This window comes from Cryptotermes secundus, unplaced genomic scaffold (assembly GCF_002891405.2).
Source record: "Cryptotermes secundus unplaced genomic scaffold, Csec_1.0 scaffold219, whole genome shotgun sequence".
In the NCBI taxonomy this organism is placed as follows: Eukaryota; Metazoa; Arthropoda; class Insecta; order Blattodea; family Kalotermitidae; genus Cryptotermes; species Cryptotermes secundus.
Window position 1 is genome coordinate 353302 of NW_019720163.1, and position 20283 is coordinate 373584.

At 39.2% G+C, this 20283-nt stretch overlaps 1 protein-coding gene across 1 annotated transcript in view; it reads left to right on the plus strand.

Annotated features, from left to right (window-relative positions):
* Nucleotides 1-395: 395 nt before the first annotated feature.
* Nucleotides 396-20283, plus strand: part of LOC111867071 — a 391471-nt gene continuing 371583 nt past the window's right edge. The window contains exon 1 of the mRNA XM_023856556.2: nt 396-633. The gene's annotated coding sequence lies outside the window, so the exon portion shown is untranslated. The remainder of the gene's footprint in view (nt 634-20283) is intronic.

Sequence of the window (20283 nt, forward strand, 5' to 3'; positions counted from 1 at the left end):
TAAAGACTAGTAAAAACAGACTGAGAAAACTTTGTGTGGAGTGATTTGTAGTGTGGAAATCAGCAATAGTGTTATAGTTCTTTGTAGGTACGACCTGTGGTCAATAAATTTATTCACCAATTCATATTTCGTCTATAGTGAATAATATCAAATGGAATAAACACTCCTATTCATTTATATCAGTGCTGAAGTGGGGAATGTGGAACACGTTTTAGAAGAGAATACGTGTGGCTCTATACCAGATGTTCTACCAGATCTATGTTCCTATAACTTATCGTGTATATGAAGGAAATTTACTTAGATTGTCAAAATGTTTGGAAAGATTAAAATTCCAGAGTTGTCGTAAGAAGGCTTCGTGCGAGATCGTGAGCGCTCGGGTTTTGGCCCGGGCGGGCTTTGAGCGTTAAGAGAAACGGCATAACTAGACGAGACAGTTGAGAGGCAGCGTCCGCGTAGCCCGGTTGGCCACAGAGAACTGAGGCAGCATTACCGCCGTGCGAGAGGAAGTGTAGTTCAAAACTGACAAAGAAACAACATTCATTACTCAAACGCACCAAGATAACTATCTTAAAATGACTTAGAATTATGTACAGTTTTAAAAATTCATCTCATCTCTAGAGCAACGACCAGATGGTAAAGTACTAAATTTATTATTCCTTGCTTCTTGTCAAAATATTGGCAATACTATTTTAATTTTCTAAATTAATTTTTAATCTGGCAACATATGTCTTCACTGCAATGACCTTAGAGTGTGGCGAAGTATTAATTACAGTTATTTGTCAACTACGGTTTGCGAATCCTAAATCATGAATAAATTTACTAAAACTCTGTTCGCCTAGCGTAAAGTAAAATGAATTACATGTAATTTCGTGATAGTAAACACCTGCTTAGAAAATAAATTCCAGTGGTGTTTGAACATGTATCTTATATTTTCTTTAACATGTCTATTAAGAAATGTACACTGATTTTGAGGATACATGATGAGTGGGAAACAAAATAATTGTGAATCGTTACGTATAATCCTGAAATTTTTAAATTAATTCAATTAATTTACCTGTCGTGTTTCATTTAATCAATTAAATCACATATAATTACAAAAAACGGACCATATGGCCCAGAAGAAGCATGAATGACGCTAGAAATCGATTGTGTCCTAATTTTCTCTTTTTCAAATACGAGGGATAGGAGGAAGAAGGCGAGTGCGGTACGTGACGAGGGCAAAGAGGAGCAGCTTATCACCTCCGAGCAAGGGGTTAAGGGCTCTCCAAGATGATGTCTCTAAGTAAATAATGGAATTAACAGCTCCGACCGAGTTTTCATTCAAACTTTCCCAGCGGCACTCCTTGTTTCCTATTAAGTTTCTAATCGATTTATTCATTTCCATTTGCTCCTCCTATTTATATTCATGAGACTTCAGTGGCTTATCACAGTTTCTTTAAAATGACTCGCAATCATATCTTAGTCCGAAACCTTCCCAATTTACAATTTAAAAATTAAAAAAAAAGTTTTATTTAAGAACTACGTTTTGTATTCTGTTCTAGTTATGAAATAAAAGCAGATAATTATAATGAAGCGCTAGATCTGTCCGAAATAACTCCATCGTTACATATTCAACAATTTATTTATTTCTACATCATAATAAATAAAACAATTTTATTACATGTACAAACAAAATTGTTATAGAAACAATTCTCACTGCTGGACTGAGATAAAAGTATATTTTTGGAGACGGAAATAAACGAGAGCTAGCATATGCCACTCTCTGACAACAAAGGACTACTCTAAGAGTATGAGGAAATATGAAACAAATTCAATTTGTAACTACACAAAATTACACAACTTTTGCAAACTGTTAATTCTGTTCCGTCGGTTAGTCAGTGGAAGTTTATATTGAAGAAACAAATATTTCGAAATAATTACTTAAAATTCTACGTCGTCTAATTCATGCTGTGACATAATGACATAGGTTACGGTTCTGTAGCAGGTACGCATAGGCTCAGATTATAATTATTTCAACTGTACACACGTTCCTTAATGTCAAAAAATTGGAAATAATTCTAAACGTGGGGCATATACTAAAAATAAATCACTGATATATTGGGTTTTTGGACTTTATCCATCGTCCTGGTTTTTAAGATAACTAATAAAAACACGACGTTTCGGAAACTGGATCTGTTTCCGTCCTCAGGTGAAGGATAACGTTAGAAAGAGCTAGCCTCAATCACTGGTCCAGTGATTGAGGCTAGCTCTTTCTAACGGACCCAACGGAATAGGCATTTCCCTTTACCTGAGGACGGAAACAGATCCAGTTTCCGAAACGTCGTGTTTTTATTAGTTATCTTAAAAACCAGGACGATGGATAAAGTCCAAAAACCCAATATATCAGTGATTTATTTTTAGTATATGCCCCACGTTTAGAATTATTTCCAATTTTTTGACATTAAGGAACGTGTGTACAGTTGAAATAATTATAATCTGAGCCTATGCGTACCTGCTACAGAACCGTAACCTATGTCATTATGTCACAGCATGAATTAGACGACGTAGAATTTTAAGTAATTATTTCGAAATATTTGTTTCTTCAATATAAACTTCCACTGACTAACCGACGGAACAGAATTAACAGTTTGCAAAAGTTGTGTAATTTTGTGTAGTTACAAATTGAATTTGTTTCATATTTCCTCATACTCTTAGAGTAGTCCTTTGTTGTCAGAGAGTGGCATATGCTAGCTCTCGTTTATTTCCGTCTCCAAAAATATACTTTTATCTCAGTCCAGCAGTGAGAATTGTTTCTATAACAATTTTGTTTGTACATGTAATAAAATTGTTTTATTTATTATGATGTAGAAATAAATAAATTGTTGAATATGTAACGATGGAGTTATTTCGGACAGATCTAGCGCTTCATTATAATTATCTGCTTTTATTTCATAACTAGAACAGAATACAAAACGTAGTTCTTAAATAAAACTTTTTTTTTAATTTTTAAATTGTAAATTGGGAAGGTTTCGGACTAAGATATGATTGCGAGTCATTTTAAAGAAACTGTGATAAGCCACTGAAGTCTCATGAATATAAATAGGAGGAGCAAATGGAAATGAATAAATCGATTAGAAACTTAATAGGAAACAAGGAGTGCCGCTGGGAAAGTTTGAATGAAAACTCGGTCGGAGCTGTTAATTCCATTATTTACTTAGAGACATCATCTTGGAGAGCCCTTAACCCCTTGCTCGGAGGTGATAAGCTGCTCCTCTTTGCCCTCGTCACGTACCGCACTCGCCTTCTTCCTCCTATCCCTCGTATTTGAAAAAGAGAAAATTAGGACACAATCGATTTCTAGCGTCATTCATGCTTCTTCTGGGCCATNACCGACGTTTCTGAGGCACGTATCGCCTCCGTCTTCAGGGTAGAAGGAAAAATAAGAAATCCGCAAGCGAAGAGACCTTGAGAACCGGTACAGATACCGGAGACGATACGTTCCTCCGAAACGTCGGTTAACACCACATCTACACGGTGCCACATCCCAGAAGACTGCTTTCTTCAAGTGCTTCAATGTTTCACATAAATTTGAAATAAAATATTTTGTTCTATTGCTTTCAGCATATTCAGATCTCATTTATCTCCCCTGTAACAGAAGAAACCCCTAGGAAAACGTCTCTAAGTTTATTCACAGGTCCATCACAAAACGGGGCTGAAGTTGACGATTTGTCATATCAGTGTTTCGGACTGTTTCTCTAATATCATTGGGGCTGTACATTCTAGAAATTACATGGATGTACATATGTTTGTGTTGCGCGTCTTCTCTCAAGAACATATTCGATTTTATTAAGCGTCCTATTTTGTCTAAATGGCCGAAGCTACACTCTCCTTCTGAACTATAATCAATTTTATACTTTCTCAACTCTGAAAAATTTGGCTGTGGAACCCTTGTTCCTATGGCTATCTGGATTCCGTAGTTACAGCGAAGTTTACATCCACCGAATTTTCTGAAAGTATGGAAACAATAACATTGTTTTGCATATGATATTCAAGTTTGAGCTTTAGCTGACTGATTTTGTGGTCATTTAACAAAACTGTTTTAACTACAGAGTATATACAGTATCGAATCTCACGTGAAGGTTACGACAAAAGAAGAACACGAGGAGAGGATAGTGGGCCGATTAACTTCTTGTCCAGGCATACTCCTAGAGATACTGAGTAAAATCATCAGAATATCATTCAGGAGAGTCTATAATCGCGCCAAGTTTCGAACTTTGTACCTATCAAGTTGAACCCTAAAAAATACATTGACGTTACATCAACCTACTCGGATATCCGTCATGGGTAAAATGTTTTTCGTAACGCAGACTTTCGAAATTTCAGGTTTTTCTAATGGATAAACGAAACTCACTTTGCACTCCCCTTCCGCTGAGTTCAAGGCTAAATGGGATAGGTTTAAAAATACATAAGCTACACTTTCCTAGGGGAACGCGGTAATGTGGTTGGTTGAGGCATTATGCTACAAGCCGGAAGGTCGCGGGATCAAGTCCTGATGAGATCATTGGACTATTTAAATTGACCTAATCCTTCAGCCGCACTATGGCCCTGAGATCGACTCAGCCTCTAACAGAAAGGAGTACTAGGAATTAATTAAATAATTTTCCTGGGGAGTAAAGCGCGGCCGGCGCGTAGGGCTGACAACCTTACCGCCACCTTTGAGCCGACTGTCTAGATAATGTGGGACCCTCAACGTCTCACAACCCTATGGGCCTTCACGGCCTGGTACAGGGATAGCTTTACTTTACTTACACTTTCCTATCCTTGTCATGAATTTTGCTTGGTTGTTCCCTTCAGATGCGTGCGTCTTGTTACCTGTCTTTCATCTGCAATCGATTTCATGTGCTTATAGATTGGTAGACCCCACAAGGACGAAGTTACGGTGAGGACGTTGGTGACACGTCATCAAACTGGTGATCCATGTGTAACGGACTAGATTTTTAAGGATATTTGTTTTCACTGTCCTGCTTGTGGTTGGGGCTTCCGCTAAGGGTCCAGTAGATCATGAAATTCCCACTGACGCAGAAAGACCCTCTATCGGAGAAAGGAAAACGACGCAACAGCTGCCCATTGGATTGTTACTAATTTTCCTACCTCGAAGGATATAACACATTGAAATTGGATGTCATTTTATTTCCCAATGATTCTATTTCCAGTTGTTATTATTTTTCACGTTATAAATTCCTTTAGATCCTTAGGACATACGGGCTGTGTATCCACGATTACAATAAGTGAAATCCACAAAAGGAATTACAAAAATAATTACTATTGTTCTATCTCCTATGTTTTACTATTCTTGTTTCAAATACTGTATCATTGCTTTCTCTGTTCAAAGAAGAATGTGTAGATATTACAGTTACAATCTAAGAAGAAGAGACGCAGACAAGAAGATTTAAATTACGACTAGCACAAGTTCTTGTCATCAAATTGGGTATTTTGATTGGTCTGTAAGTTTCCTAATATTTCTTATAATACTCGTGTCTGACTTCGTCTGTCATCTAGTAACGACGTGAAAATAACAATTAATTTAGACGTGACTCTAGTTAAATATATAATTTTCTCGAACTGACACAAATTCCGGTGATTATATTGACCCTCACTGTCTCACAAGTTAGCCTCGTCTTCTCTTCCTGCTACCTGCTTCGTGTTGGTTTCTTGCTTGGTCTATTCTTCGACTTTGAAGACTGAGACATGTCGTTTCGAAACGTCGGTTGGCTTTCGATGGACTAAAGTCGTTATGTCACAGACTATACTTGTATAAATTCTTATTGAATAGTTTTCACTAATAAGATTTTTCTACTGTAAACCATACAGTGTTCTATGAACACTGAAATTTACATTAATACCAATGTTGTCCGAATAATTCATACGCATGATATGGCAAGCAGAGAAAAAAGATACATGTAGTGTTAGCCACAACCACCTCAGGACACTACATGTAATTTGAACCTCAAAATAGTTAATTTAGTGTCGTCCCTTTCTCGACAAACTAGTAATTCAATGCCAATGTTGTCCGAAAAAACAAACGTTGCATTTTTGAGCTCAATTAAAAGCAGTACTTTGAATTTCATTTGCATTTCAAAGCAGTGTAAGTTCATATAAAAGAAGACAACGTTTGTAGTGTTTTGTTAAGTAGACCCATAATATATCTCTGTACGTACCGCACTCCTGCCACTCCACATACAGGAACAATGCAATTCTTCTTTCATCAGATAGAATTAGAAAATTTCCATATCGTTCAGAATTCTTCTCTGTGCCTCATTTATCGTCCTTCCTCCTGTGTTCCTGTAAGCTACCGCTTGTTCTCTTCACTTTCAATTCATCATGATTAAGTCGCTTCTGTGGAGCTGCGGTTTTATGAACAGTAAATTCATGTAGGTAAAACAGAAATATAATTTTCTCTTTGTCGTCTTGTCTTCTTTCCTTTCTCCTCCACTTTCTTCTCGTTTTCCTTTCCTATGTTCCATTTCTTTTTCATTTTCTTCCTCTTCTATTCCATGTTCTGAATACTAGAGCCAGAGCTGTAGAGGTTCGATTCCCCACGTTCAGACCGAGTCTGGAGACCACCCGGCTCCTCCTGAGCTAGGGGGCGGCCGTAGAGGGAACTTGCTCGCCTGCATGTACTGCCGACATTATGAAAGCGTGAAACTGTTCACTTTCTTGCGCTCCATCATACTCCGTATCATTTGCTTAAGTACAGAGGGACAGCAGGACAACTTCTCTCCATATTGTCCTCCATCGTACACATCTCTTCCATCTACTCTCTTTTCATATTCTCCACACTCTTCTTCTTCAGTTCTCCAACCCGCACTACTGTGCTTTCACGGCCTGACAGGGGCTAGACCTTCTCGTTATGTGCCCCACAGGCGCAAGAAGCTGAACGCTGTTTCTTCAACGACTGGGGAGCGTCACGTCTCTTTATATTTATAAAAAAGGGAAACATAAACTACATAAAACATATTTTTTGTCACCCAGCAGCCGAATGTTTCTTGAGATGCTAACAGTAGCTCAGTTAATGCAAGAATTTCCAACCTTTGTGGAAGCAGATGGTTCACTACCGTATTCAAAATAGCCTACCATTGGAACAGTTGGCCATATCTGAAGTCATACTATTGCATTTTATTTTAATATTATCCTTTCATCCACACTTAGTCTTCAGCGCCTAACATATTCCACACACCTCATCCTCATTGGTGCAACATTCTGATAATATTCTGTGAAGAGTACAAGTTATAAAACAGCGTATTTTGTAGATTCTAAAGGGTTCCAACGATAGTGACTAACATACAAAATTACTGGGTTTTTGGACTTTGTCCATCCGGTATCCTAGAAAGTAGAGAACACAGCGTTTTGTAAACTGGATCTGTTTCTTTCCTCAGGTGAGCGGGGAAGACACGGAAGCAGTTGGGCCCCTTAGAAAGAGCTAATCTCAATCACTGGACAGCCCCTCTCAGATTCACACACCTATTTACTTACCTGAGACCAAGCTAATTCGGCGGGAGATAACAAGAAGATATACAATAAAAACTGTGATAAAGCACGCACATGCATGCAACTGGATAGAATAGGAGGTAGAAATTTGTGCACAAATACTGTGAAAATCTGACAGGGATTAGGCAGTGATCGAGATTAGCTCTGTCTAAGGGGTCTAACTGAGTAGGTGTTTTGGCCCCCTCATCTGAGGAGGGAGACAGATCCAGCTACCTAAACGTCGTGTTTTCTATTTTCTAAAATACGGAAAGATGGAAAAAAGCCCAAAAACTCAGTAATTCTGTGTGCGTATTATGCAGTTTACTCGAACCTCCTCTTACTTGTGCCCAGTCAGGTCTAATTTCTCTACGTTCTGTTCTCGAACTGCATCATACTACATTATTCTGCCAGAGTGAAGACCAAGTTCCACTCCATTTATACTAAACAAGAAGCAAAATTATAGTTTTGTACATTGTATTCCTTACATTTCTGTGTGGCAGACGAAAAGATTGTGCCAATTTATATGTAATTATTTACTTCTCAGACATTTCTTCTTATAAGTGAGTGCCGATCTGAAATTGTAATAAAATGATGACGGGGGCAGCATATTCCTAGGATCATCGGTATCATTTCTACAAGACTACACGGTGTCACAGCCCAGAACCCCATAATCTGAACATTCACTGCCGTGAAAGTATCAAAGTTCACTGAGATAATTAAACATTGATATTTCTGTAATGACACAGAAGCACTAGACGTTGACAAGGTTGAGGAATGTCACGTACTAGAAACTGAATTACGCTCGATAACCAAGCTGTGAGCCGAGATTTCTGAGCATACATTGTATCAGTTGAGTTTAAGTGTGGCAGCATTTATTTACAGTACGTAACTCGTGTGACAACAAGAATTCAGGGACATTACTAAAAGCTACTATGTGTGTGTGTGTTAATCGTTAGAGAAATTCTCACTCTGTTGTTTTGTAATGCCCTGCCTTATCTCGCAATGTTGCCTCTCCCGTACACATGAAAGCACGGCTCATACAGCTGTTTCTGGCAACACCGACAAGGTCTAGCGTGACAACAGAATTCATTACATGCGTTAAGTATTTTCCGAAAAGAAATATTCCTATGTTTTGAGTTCTCCATTTTATGAGTGAAGAACGCACAACATAGCGATAAAGCTGGAAGTTTTCTTTACTGTTTCAATTCCGCATTGCATATCGATCATATAAATAACTCCATTAATGTTTACTGATACATGTACTGACTGTTTGTTAACTAAATTTGTTATATGGCTTCCAATGACAGAAATATTTTGATTAAACTGGGGAGAAAATGAAAGGAGGTACAGAAGGATATGGGGTGGAATGATTAATGAGAAGGACGTGGAGGAAAGCACAGAAGGATATAGAGTGGAATGATTGACTGAGAAGGACGTGAAACACAAAAGGCCAAGGCGTAAAATGATAATCTTGTAGGCGGTGAGAGGAGAGACAGAAGGATGGGAGGCACAGAACCGGAGAGGAAAGGAGACACAGACGGCCAGACGTTTGGCTATTTTATATACCGATATTATATAGGAATTTATATTAATTCATTTTCATTCATCAATGGCTCTACAGCCCTTTGTTGGGCCCTGGCATCTTCGTTTTCGTAATCTTTTTTCCACAGACCTTAGGCCTCATTGGACGGGGGGTCATCCCGTCGCAAGGCCGCTACCTACACACAGGTCAACATAAATACAGAATAAGCGCACACACAAACATCAATGCCTTTGCGTGGGATTTGAACCCACGATCCCAGTGTTCGAGTCAGCGAAGACTGTTCATGCCTTAGCGCGGCTACCGTGCTCGGCGGAATTGTTATTAGCAATAAGAAATCTAAGGAAATTATGATAATTTTTACCATGAATTTTATACATTCAGTTCTTAAAGTGCATATTTTTAACAAGATTCTACGATTTATTTTTATTGATGCGACACTCCATGGCAAAATTTGAGCTTCGCCACGTCGTTCGGTTTGTTTTGCTTCAAGACGCAAGTAAACATTTACGTATATCTCACCTCTACCAGCTGAAGTGATGTCGTGGTAATTGAACGAACAGTTGCAGTCTCATAATACATCCGACTTGAATTACCACTGCACTTATATGCAAGCACGTACACCAGCGTTACCAATCGCCACAACACGGCGCCTTCTCGCTATATAAATATGTATTGAAGTGGAAAGCGATTCGGAGAGATTGCGGGTCTAATCTCGAGGAATAATTTGCTGCATGTTTACATTCGATGCCACTCTTCAGAAAATAAATTAAAAAGACTGAGAGTTACATGTAAACAACCAAACACAAAGGAGAATAAGGAACCGAACAAACAGACGTTGAAGTACTCCGTAAACTTCGAGCTGCTGTATATTGATAGACACACGCCTTCGGACGAATACACGAGTGAGAAAGATGAGAAATAGATAATGGAAATTAAGTCTGAAAATCTAAAGTGAAAAGAGCGCTTAGGATCTCAAGACACGGATGAGAGGATAAAGGAAAAAAACTTAAAGAAATGTGGTATGAGGACATGGATGTAGAGGTTCCATAAAATGAGAAGAATTTCTGTACTAGTTGCTCGGCTGTTAGCTTCTTGAGAAGGTCTCTCCTCCACGGAATTACTTGTGAGGTAAACACGGGTGGAAGGGTGAACATCGGTGTATAGCACATGCCCTATATGCGTTCCTTGTCAAGTTGCAGATCCTGTCAGTTTTGATTTGCATCGCTTGATTTGTAACTCTACTGTCGAAAAGCTAATTGCACACTACTTTCAGACACATTTCGTTAAATATTCATCACACAAAATAATACATTCTCTAAATCATGATGAGGTATATAATGTCACGTATAGGGGGTGTACGTGACTTCCAGGAGGGTTTCTGGATTGGATGATTGGATTTATTGCACCTTGTACATTCACACAACTCGGGACTACAGGCAATACAGCGCTACCGCTGTTCTACACACTTTCCAGTTCACCGTTACACACGAACTAGGATTTTCAGTCTTCCCTAGTCGTCTCCTGGCAACGGATTTATCACAGTATCACTGGCACTTCCGAGTCACACGTGGAGTCTTCTTGTCATCGACTCATTCCTTTCTTGCCCTTAATCTGACGTCATTTTTTTTAAATAACAATTGTCAAGTATTAATGGTTTTATTACATGAAGCTCATGTATGGGATAAGCTATACATATTCAAAATATTCTATTTTAGTACAACACTGTACTTCTTGTGTTTCATTGGGCCAGTTCCACAAAGCCTGAATGGAAGCTACTTTCTTCCATAATGTTTACGCTAAGTCTAAATACGAATTTACCACCTCTGTGGTCTAGTTGTCGTGTAGCCCTAGTGATCTCTTCGGGGCATCACCATAAGACGTCGTATAATTATCTTCTATAAAGTTCCAGTTAATTCGTAGGATGAGGACTCAGTCTTGACTAGAGTCGAAGGAATTCGAAGGATGAAGAAAGTTAAGTGTAGAAAATAGTTTAATTATAATTTCCAGAAATAGAATAAGTAAATCTTCAAGTACAATGGATGTACACTCGACCAGATGTTGTTGGTCTCTCCTCTTTCACATACTAAAACTTATATCATACTTACATTTTACAGTTAAGTTCAGCGTATCATTTCATCCCACAAGGATATAATGAGCAGTTGTATAGCTGGTCGTATGATCTATTGAACGCGGGATACTTCTGAACCCTTCTGTCTAGTCATAACGTGCTTTTGTGACGGTCTTATCAGAGGTCGAGGTCAATACATAACTAACTTCTTCTTGGGAAATATTAAGATTAAGATTACGAAACTTGTCATGTACATGTTAACTAAAAGAATCAAAGTATCCCTTATAACTACTACAAATTTGTTACCTATGCCATACTACATCACACTACATCATACTACATCACACTACACTACACTATACTACATAGTGGTCAGAGTTCCTGCTTACAGATCCAGATGTCCCGGATTCGATTCCCGGAGCTACCAGATTTTCTGAGTAGTAGTAGGTCTGAAACGGGGTCCACTCAACCTCGTGAGAATAACTGAGGATCTATTTCAAGGAATAGCGGCCTCAGTCTAGAAAACAGAAATTAACGGCCGTGGGGATTCGTTGCGCTGACCACATGACACCCTCTGTCCGCTAAAGTTGGCACTAACTTCACCGACAAGCGTTGTTTGCTCGGTCGGTATAGTTCGCTTTGCGGACTCAAACCACGGAATTTTTTTTTTGTAAGTCAGAATGCGACTAGTCTCAACTTAGTGCTTACAGGAAGTCTAAATTTGGTCTGCTTCATCACGAAATTTCTAAAGAAAAATTTAATGCGGTCCGTATGGAGTTAGGAAGTGGCTGTGCCATAGCTGGCTTCCACCGCGGCGGCTAGGGTTCAATCCCGGGTCTGGTAAAGTGGGATTTGTGGTGGACAAAGTGACGCTGGGGCAGGTTTTCTCCGAGAACTTCGGTCTCCCCTGCCAATCTTCATTCCACCAATTGCTCCACAATCACCCTCACCTATCATCTGGGGCTGGTACAATAGGCCAGAAGTGGCCGCAGTACAGGGGACTTAGTCTCACCCCACTAGCAATAAAAAAAGTCGGGTTAGGAACATTTAGAGAACGTCTGAAATTTTATACTTTCTTTCATAAGTTTCTAAACGAAGTCTGAACGTGGCCTATTTCCACTTGAGAACATTTACACAAAATATGAATGTGACTTTTCTCCTTTCAGCGGTGATTAAAATATGTCTGGTTCCAATCTGTGTTCTCTGTATTTAGTACAATATTTAATTACTTCGGAATGGACTGACTGACACCACGAATATTTTCTTGCGAATGTCCAAAAGCTGTAGACCAATAATATACTGAGTACGAAGAGGCGAAGCCAGGATTCACTTTTAAACCTTTTATCTCTACAAATAATTAAATTTGATTTTATACAAGAAAGATATATGTTAACAACAACGAAATACAAAACTGGTTATTGAGTGTGACCGTGGGAAGTCAAAACAAGTTCTACTGAAGTACAGACTCATGTACAATACAAAATTACAAGGCAACGTAATCAAGTAGAAGACAATGTAAATGTGGGTTAACGAGTTTAGGAACCCCTTTAAAGTTCATATAATCTGCCACACCAATTCAAGTTTGGCAGCGGTTTAGAATACATGTCGGAGTGTAGGAAGACTGTTTACAACTTGTGTTGTATCTATACGACTCGCAAAGACAGGTCTCTATTGTATCAGTCTAAGTGTAAAGGGATGTTCTTCACTTAGGCCCTACAATAAATAAACACCTTGTGAGGTCTGACGTGGCAATGGAAAACGCTATCTTCTGGGATAGGAAACGGTGCAATGTAACAGACATTTAGTGCCGTTTCGGAGAAACATACTGCCTACATATTTAGGATCTTGAAACCAACTAGAAACAGCAAGTAGAGTATTATTTTTCTACCCTAACGATGGAGGCAGTATGTTCCTCTGAAACGTCGGTATATTCTATCATACTACACAGCGTTACATCTAGGCACGAAGAAGACGATACTCTATAAACACATCAGTGCCATGGAGTGTTCAGTTACATTCTATTTTCACACGTCGAGTGAGTTTCAAGATATTGAATGAGGTTGTATGAACCAGAAACGTCAGTTAACTGATGTATATGGGTATATTCTGAATGATAATTGTATCTGATTTGAATGTGAACCAGAAACTTTTGTCATAAATTTAACCTGGCGCACACTTGAACCTGTTACCTGTTACCCATATTACCGCCTGACAACCTGAGCCATTAGTAGTCACTAAAATTGTGTTTCCGGTTACGGCATTTGAATACTTTCCTTATTAGTGACATTAATTGTTTATAGGATTGGAAATATAACCGCAATATATGTCCATTCTTTCTATGATATTACAATGTTATTAGTATAGGTGGGGGGGGGCAAGCGGTAGCGTAGTTGATTGAGGCACTATACTATAAGCCACAAGGTCGCGGTTTGGAATCCCGATGAGGTGGATTTTTTCAATTGACCAATACTTCCAGCCGCACTATTGCCCTGGGGTCGACTCAGTCTTTAAAATAAATGAGCAACAGGAATCTTCCTTGGGGTAAATGCGGCCGGCGCGTAAGGCTGATAACCTCACCGTCATCTGTTAGCCGATTCTCTAGAAAGTATGAGAGCAAATCACTAGAATAAAGAACAATTTTCAAAATAAAATAGTTCGTAATACATTTCGACCAAACACATCTATAGGTGTGGGCACGCGGTAGCGTAGTTGGTTGAGGCACTATGCTAAAGTCGGAAGGTCGCGGTTTCGAGTCCCGATGAAGTGGATTTCCTCAATTGACCTAATCCTTACAGCCGCACTATGGCCCTGGGGTCGACTCAGCCTCTAACAGAAATGAGTACCAGAAATTAATTAAATAATTTTCCTGGGGAGTAAAGCGCGACCGGCGCGTAAGGCTGACAACCTTGCCGCCATCTGTGAGCCGATTGTCTAGATAATGTGGGACCCTAAATATGTCACAACCCTATGGGCCTCCACAGCATGTTACAGGGATAGCTTTATTTGTTTAAACAGTTCATCTTGAGTGTCTTATTTGTACTGACTACAAATGCAAGAAACGTTTCTTGTGATATTTCACGAAAATCGCTGGTATTAGAATTATCTGAGGCGAGAAACACAAATGAGAGACCGAAACAACGATAAAGACTCAAAAATACGGCAGGAACTGCTGAGTGCTTTCTGACCAAACAAAAGAAGATAAAATAGACAGGTCCAGAATGTGTTCCTCTTACTTTCTACATGCATTTTTCTGTAGGATTTCCAGTCACTTTGCTATCGAGAATGGCTAGCATTAAATGCCGAAGGAGTACTCTGGTGGCCAGTAAAAGATATATTCGATTGTGGAAATAAATGTTTCTCAGCGTACGATTGCATTGCAGTTGCGGAACGTGACATGCGCTTGTTAGTAATGTATGAAGCACACGCACAGGCAAGCACCATGCATGGCATTTTATGTCTTTACTTTCCCTTACAACGGGTACAGGAAGTTTCAAAATGAAGTTCTCTCTCTTTCTGCCCTTGGAACAAGCGTCGGTTTCAAAACCATTAAACTATTCGAATATTCCTAACAGTGAGGTGTCATGACAAATCTGGTTTTACAATAACTAAACTATTTAGTTTAATCGTTTTAGCCCACTTTCCTTATCTTGAAGAAGAAAAAAATTATGCTCATGAGATCATCATGTTGTCCGTGAGTACTTATGAATGCCTGAACCAACCTTTATGAAACTTGGTATGTATATCATGACACCCGAGCCCATCTTAGCGGCGATCTTCACAGATCTTCCTCATCATTCTGTGTGTCTGTATGTGTATCCTATATCGTTGCTAGGCAACGACTCGGTAAAAACTTCACCACGGTAACAAATGCACACATAATAGAAGCTTTATTGGATGTGTCGTTTTCTATGCGGTCCGTGTCTTCTTAAAAAAGTAGGTGATTATTTCTGTCAAGAACTTCTTGTATAATTTATAAATTTAAACTTTAAACCTTACTGTCATCAGATGTCTGCAATGGAAGAAATGGAACAAGAGTAACACAAGGCAATGTAAAATATGTTTAAGACTCTGCATCAGTCAGAAATTAAATAATTTAAGTGGAGGTAATAAATAATCTTCCGACTGTGAGTATGCAACTCAGTATTAAATATGTAACAAAAGTTTATTATGAAAGCATTTTTTTAATTTACAAGTACAAGTACAATCTTCCTCCCATGTTTCTCACGTCGCGTGAAGGGACTGCATTATGAAGTGAAACTTAGTGCACTGATCTTTGAAACCTTATTCTAGAGCACAATGTAAGAAACATTCGGTTCGAGTCTAGATACGGAAACAGATTACCCCAAGAGTCTCCATCGTTTTCCAGAATTCCTCAATGGATGTACTTGGATCCGAGCTTACTTTCTCGTACAATGTTTCCAGTTCTTGGAAGTATGAAGACCTCAGTCCTTGAAAATCATTTTAATAAAATATAACGGATCTGAAATATGGAAAGAAAGGGAAGAGATACGAAAGAAAAGAAGAATGAACGAAACAAACTATAGGGAAGAGAGGGGATTTGAATGAGAAAAGGAAGGTAGGAAGAGGAATAAAGTGAAGGTGTCATGTGACGTCATGCCTGTAAATACCAGAAAATTATATAATGTTAAATTTATTTCGAATCTAGAACATTAACTGAAGGAAAAACAAGAATAGTTGTGTTCTGATAGGAGTAGAAGTCTGTAAAATGTTATTATTCGAAATAGCAATGGGTTACGCAGCTGCGCGGCTGAGGAATCAGTGTTCGATTCCCTGTAGGAGCAAGAGATTCTCCACAGTGTCCATACTGGGCCACCCAGTCTTCTACTAATGGGTATCTGGGGCTATTTTCATGGAAGTACAGAGTGAAGCTGACCACTCACCTCCATCTAGTGTCAATGTTAAGCATGAATGGAGCCATAATTTCACTTTATTTTACGTCTTCATGTCGTGGTGCTTTAAAAGAAAGTGAAGGGACAATTTTACCTGTACATTTTTTTAAAGTTGTTTGGTCTCAAGTCCTTTTGCAGAGTGTTATTGCCAACGCCAGGTAAGTGCTTATTTATTTCAGTCGCCTTCTTACTATAAAATAAAATATACATAGACCAATGAAAATATGATAATGCAATAAAAAATGTAGTTTTTTGCTAAAATGTGATGGTGATTTAAGAATTATTTTTATGTGATAGACGTACATAAGCTATGTTCATTGCATGAGCCGCAATGATCAAGATAAAGCCACAATTTTACTTGAAGTTTGCGATACCAATTTACATTCATTTGGGAAAGAATGCATTTATAGAAGTCGTTTCTGAAGACTTATGAAGAAAAATGCGTTTTTGCCTGTGTCAGTGATAAACCTGCGGGATATTGCGGTGTTCTACGACGAAGAGATAACACTGGCATGTAAATTTTGTTTTCAAAAATAAACACCTATTATAGTTACATGTTGTAATAGAGGCTGCGCCATAGCTCAAACGGTTAGTCGCTAGCTTTCAACCGCGGCGTTTCGGGTTCGATCCCGGGTCTGGTCAAGTGGGATTTGTGGTGGACAAAGTGGCGCTGTGGTAGGTTTTCTCCGAGTACTTCGGTTTCCCCTGCCAATCTTCATTCCACCAATTACTCCACAATCACCCTCACCTGTCATCTGGGGCTGGTACAATAGGCCAGAAGTGGGCGCAGTACAAGGGACTCAGTCCCACCCCACTAGCAATAAAAAATACATGTTATAATAAATTCATGGAAATATAGGATGATATCAACGATGGCTAAGTGAGAAGAATCGCACGACAAGAGCAAGTTTGCCAACATACGCGGATTAAAGCATAAACTCTTCTGAAATCACACGGTATAGTGCATCAACTTCGTTATTACAATTCAGTTTATTGTAAAAGAAACCCGAATCAAGAGTAGTTAAGTTCGACAAACTGATTTTGTATTCTATACGACACATTTGAAGTCCAGGATGGGCGAACGGAGGAACTCCTTTCTCAAATGCTGTAAGAATAATGCACATTAACATTTTATCTCTATTCGAAATCGTGTGGAGACACTGTGGGATTTTAATTGCGCTTTTTATAATTGGCTGCTTATAATATTAAATTTCGATATATAGTAATTGATTTTGAAGGAAATATTTTCTAATGTTTCAAAACAGAGAAATTTAAATACAGGAATACATCATCTGAACTGAATAAGGCTAATCATTATATTCCTGTAATAAATTCTGCAAATTTACAGAAAGCTCACATATACTGAAACAAAAAGCAGACCGTTCATTTTGGAAACAGTGGAAATCTATTTAAGTGATCCTGATACCAGTGGAATTACATACTTCGGTTCCCTATGCCGCATAAATTTATTTGAAGCTGTCCGAAACACCTATATCTGGTATGAAGGCTTAAACATTTTGCTAATTCCACTCTCCAATCGTGTTAGTTGCGTGCTGTATTATGATAACATATCTGAAAGTGCTCTGGCTCTATCGTTTGCCGATACTGATGCAGTGATATAAAAGAGGGGAAAAGGCCAATCCAGTGGAACAAAAAAATTCCAAATGCATTCTTTGCGATATTTCATATCCCATCGGAACTTATGTATGTCTAGTAAAGATACAAATATACTTTTGCAAATTATCACTCTACAGTTAGGCCTATCATACTACACGTATTATATTTCCTCATAGTCCGTTGCACACTCATCATCGAAAAGAATTCTAATGTTGAAGGTCTCAGCGGCTTAAATATTTTGTGTTATGTTCATATTTATACAGTCACATGTTTATATAGTAGTTAGACTCGGGTTCTGGATTGGTAATTGGATTTATTGGACATTAAGTTCTTCTGCTTCGGTGCCCACGTCCTCACTAGATAGCAGCTGGCTCGCAATGAGGTAACTTCACGTCATCAAGCTAACTTTATGTTACGACGGACGGTTTTAGTGTCAACCCCCGGCTGGGGCCCAAGGCCAGATTTTTGTTACTATCAGACACTTGCGGGTTTGTTGATGTGGGGCGCCGCAGCTGACGAGTGGACCGGTCTGTCGTTTACAACTGGTGCTGGTCATCGCCAGCGCAGTCATTCTTGGGTCCGAGTCCTCCGGGACTCATGATTCATGACTCCCCCAACCTTGAGGGCCAGCTCCCCGTATTTATATCCCCCCAGGAACAGAGTGGCCCAGTTGTACCCCCAGGCACTGGGTTCCCTTTTCGTCGCATCCGACGGCTCGCAGGGCTATGGTGAAGGTATTCGAACCTGTCTCCTCAAGGTCACTGGTCCTCGTCATATAGCCTCGGGTCGGACGGCATAGAAAACACCTCTTTGTCTAACAATGCCTCGCTTGTTTTATGAGCCACTTCCAAGCAACGGATAATGTTTAAGCGGTCACATCGCAGTACCTATAATCCAGTCTTTTGGAACACACGCAAAGCAGGTGACATTTTGGCTCTCGAGGTGGTACCTATGAAGAATTCCGTCTTCTGAAATATGGCGCCATGCACACCGATAGAAGGTTAATGACGTTTCGGAGAACTTTACTCTCTGCATTTTCGAGAAATAAGAGTGAACCGAGGGCGCAAACACCAAGCAGCAGACAGAGTATCACTGCTGCCTGCTGTTTCCTTCTTCTGCTTATGCTTCGACCCTGAAGACTCGGGCAGTACCTTCTTGAACCTTCCCTGCTCCATACCGTTCCATTTTCGGTGCCTCGTAGGATATTAAGACATGCAGGTTTCCCATTCGATTTAAAATAATTCTGCACCTTCTCTTATTGACATTCACTGGGTAGGGAGATAGTCTCGTCTCCTTGTCTTCCCAGCATCAGCAGATTAAACTTGTTCTATCCCAATTCTCGATTATGTTGGGTTCCTTGTAGTTTGCAACATCTGCGTTTTCGAGAGAAGTGACAAAACAACACATCTCTTAATTTTGTATGCATTATCAAATTGTAAGACAATACCTCAGTCTCCATTATATCTCCCAAGAATCATCCCCTATATTCTGTATTTAAAAGACCCTTACTGCCACACTCCTTCAACCCCAAAATGAAATTTTGCTTCTTCCTGATCTTCTTTCAAAACCCTTACTTACGAGTGTAAACTTTTTCTTATATTATATCACATCTTTATTTAGTGTATATTTTAATTTTAACGATTAATTACTCCATCTGTTTCTTCTTTTAACCTATCATATCTGAGTCCATCAGCGTTTATGGCCTGTTTCATTCACATTAGTTATACAAAACTTGCACAGAAACTCATAAGGGTATATTTGTGCTGAATTAGAAGACTCGTTCAGAAATGCATCATCAGAATAAACAACTACGTCATTCCCTTTGCTATATGAACACGGATGTTTTAGGAATGCAGCGTTCTAGAGTAGAATATAGAAACAACAAAAGCCAAAGCTGTCCGTAAAATCGCTCTTAGCATACCCCAGGGTGTAGGCCCTTCATAGTGGGCGAGTGGTATAAGGCATGAACCGAGTTCGTCCGCTGGAACGCTGGGATCATTCGAGGCATAGATGTCTGCATGCGTTCAGTGTGTGTGTAGGTAGTGGCCTTGCTCATCACCCGTCCAAGGAGTCCTACCGACTGTGTAAACATTAAGAAACTGAAAAAGCGGCCATAGTTTCACGAGGGCTGTAGAAGTGTAGAGCCATAGATAGCATGTGTAAAATATAAACATGTATACCCACAACTTCTATTTCAATAAGCATAAATCACACAGCATATTGTCTTACTGTGTGGCATTCGGCACGTCGAGACCAATAGATTTATGGCTTCGTATTTCTCAATCGATCAGAATTTTTCCTGCTAGCTTAAGACTCTGTTCTCTCGATTGCATCTATTTAATGCATTTTCAGTTTCTATTTTGATGCGTACTGATGAGACGTACTTCAGTAGTGAGAGAACTGACAAATTAGATGTATTCGTAAATATTCGAAAGACTCAGCAAGTCCGCAGCAGGAATCGGCCTACAGGAACAAGAATGAGTAACTAATGGCACTGTGCCCTGCAGGCCCTGCAGGCTCTGCAGTAGTCCGAGAAAAACATAATCTATGAATGTTGAGCTGAATTAAGTGCTATAATGGATATTATTAAAACGGATCTTCAGAATATTGGCTGTAAAGAGGTTGACATAATTGTAATG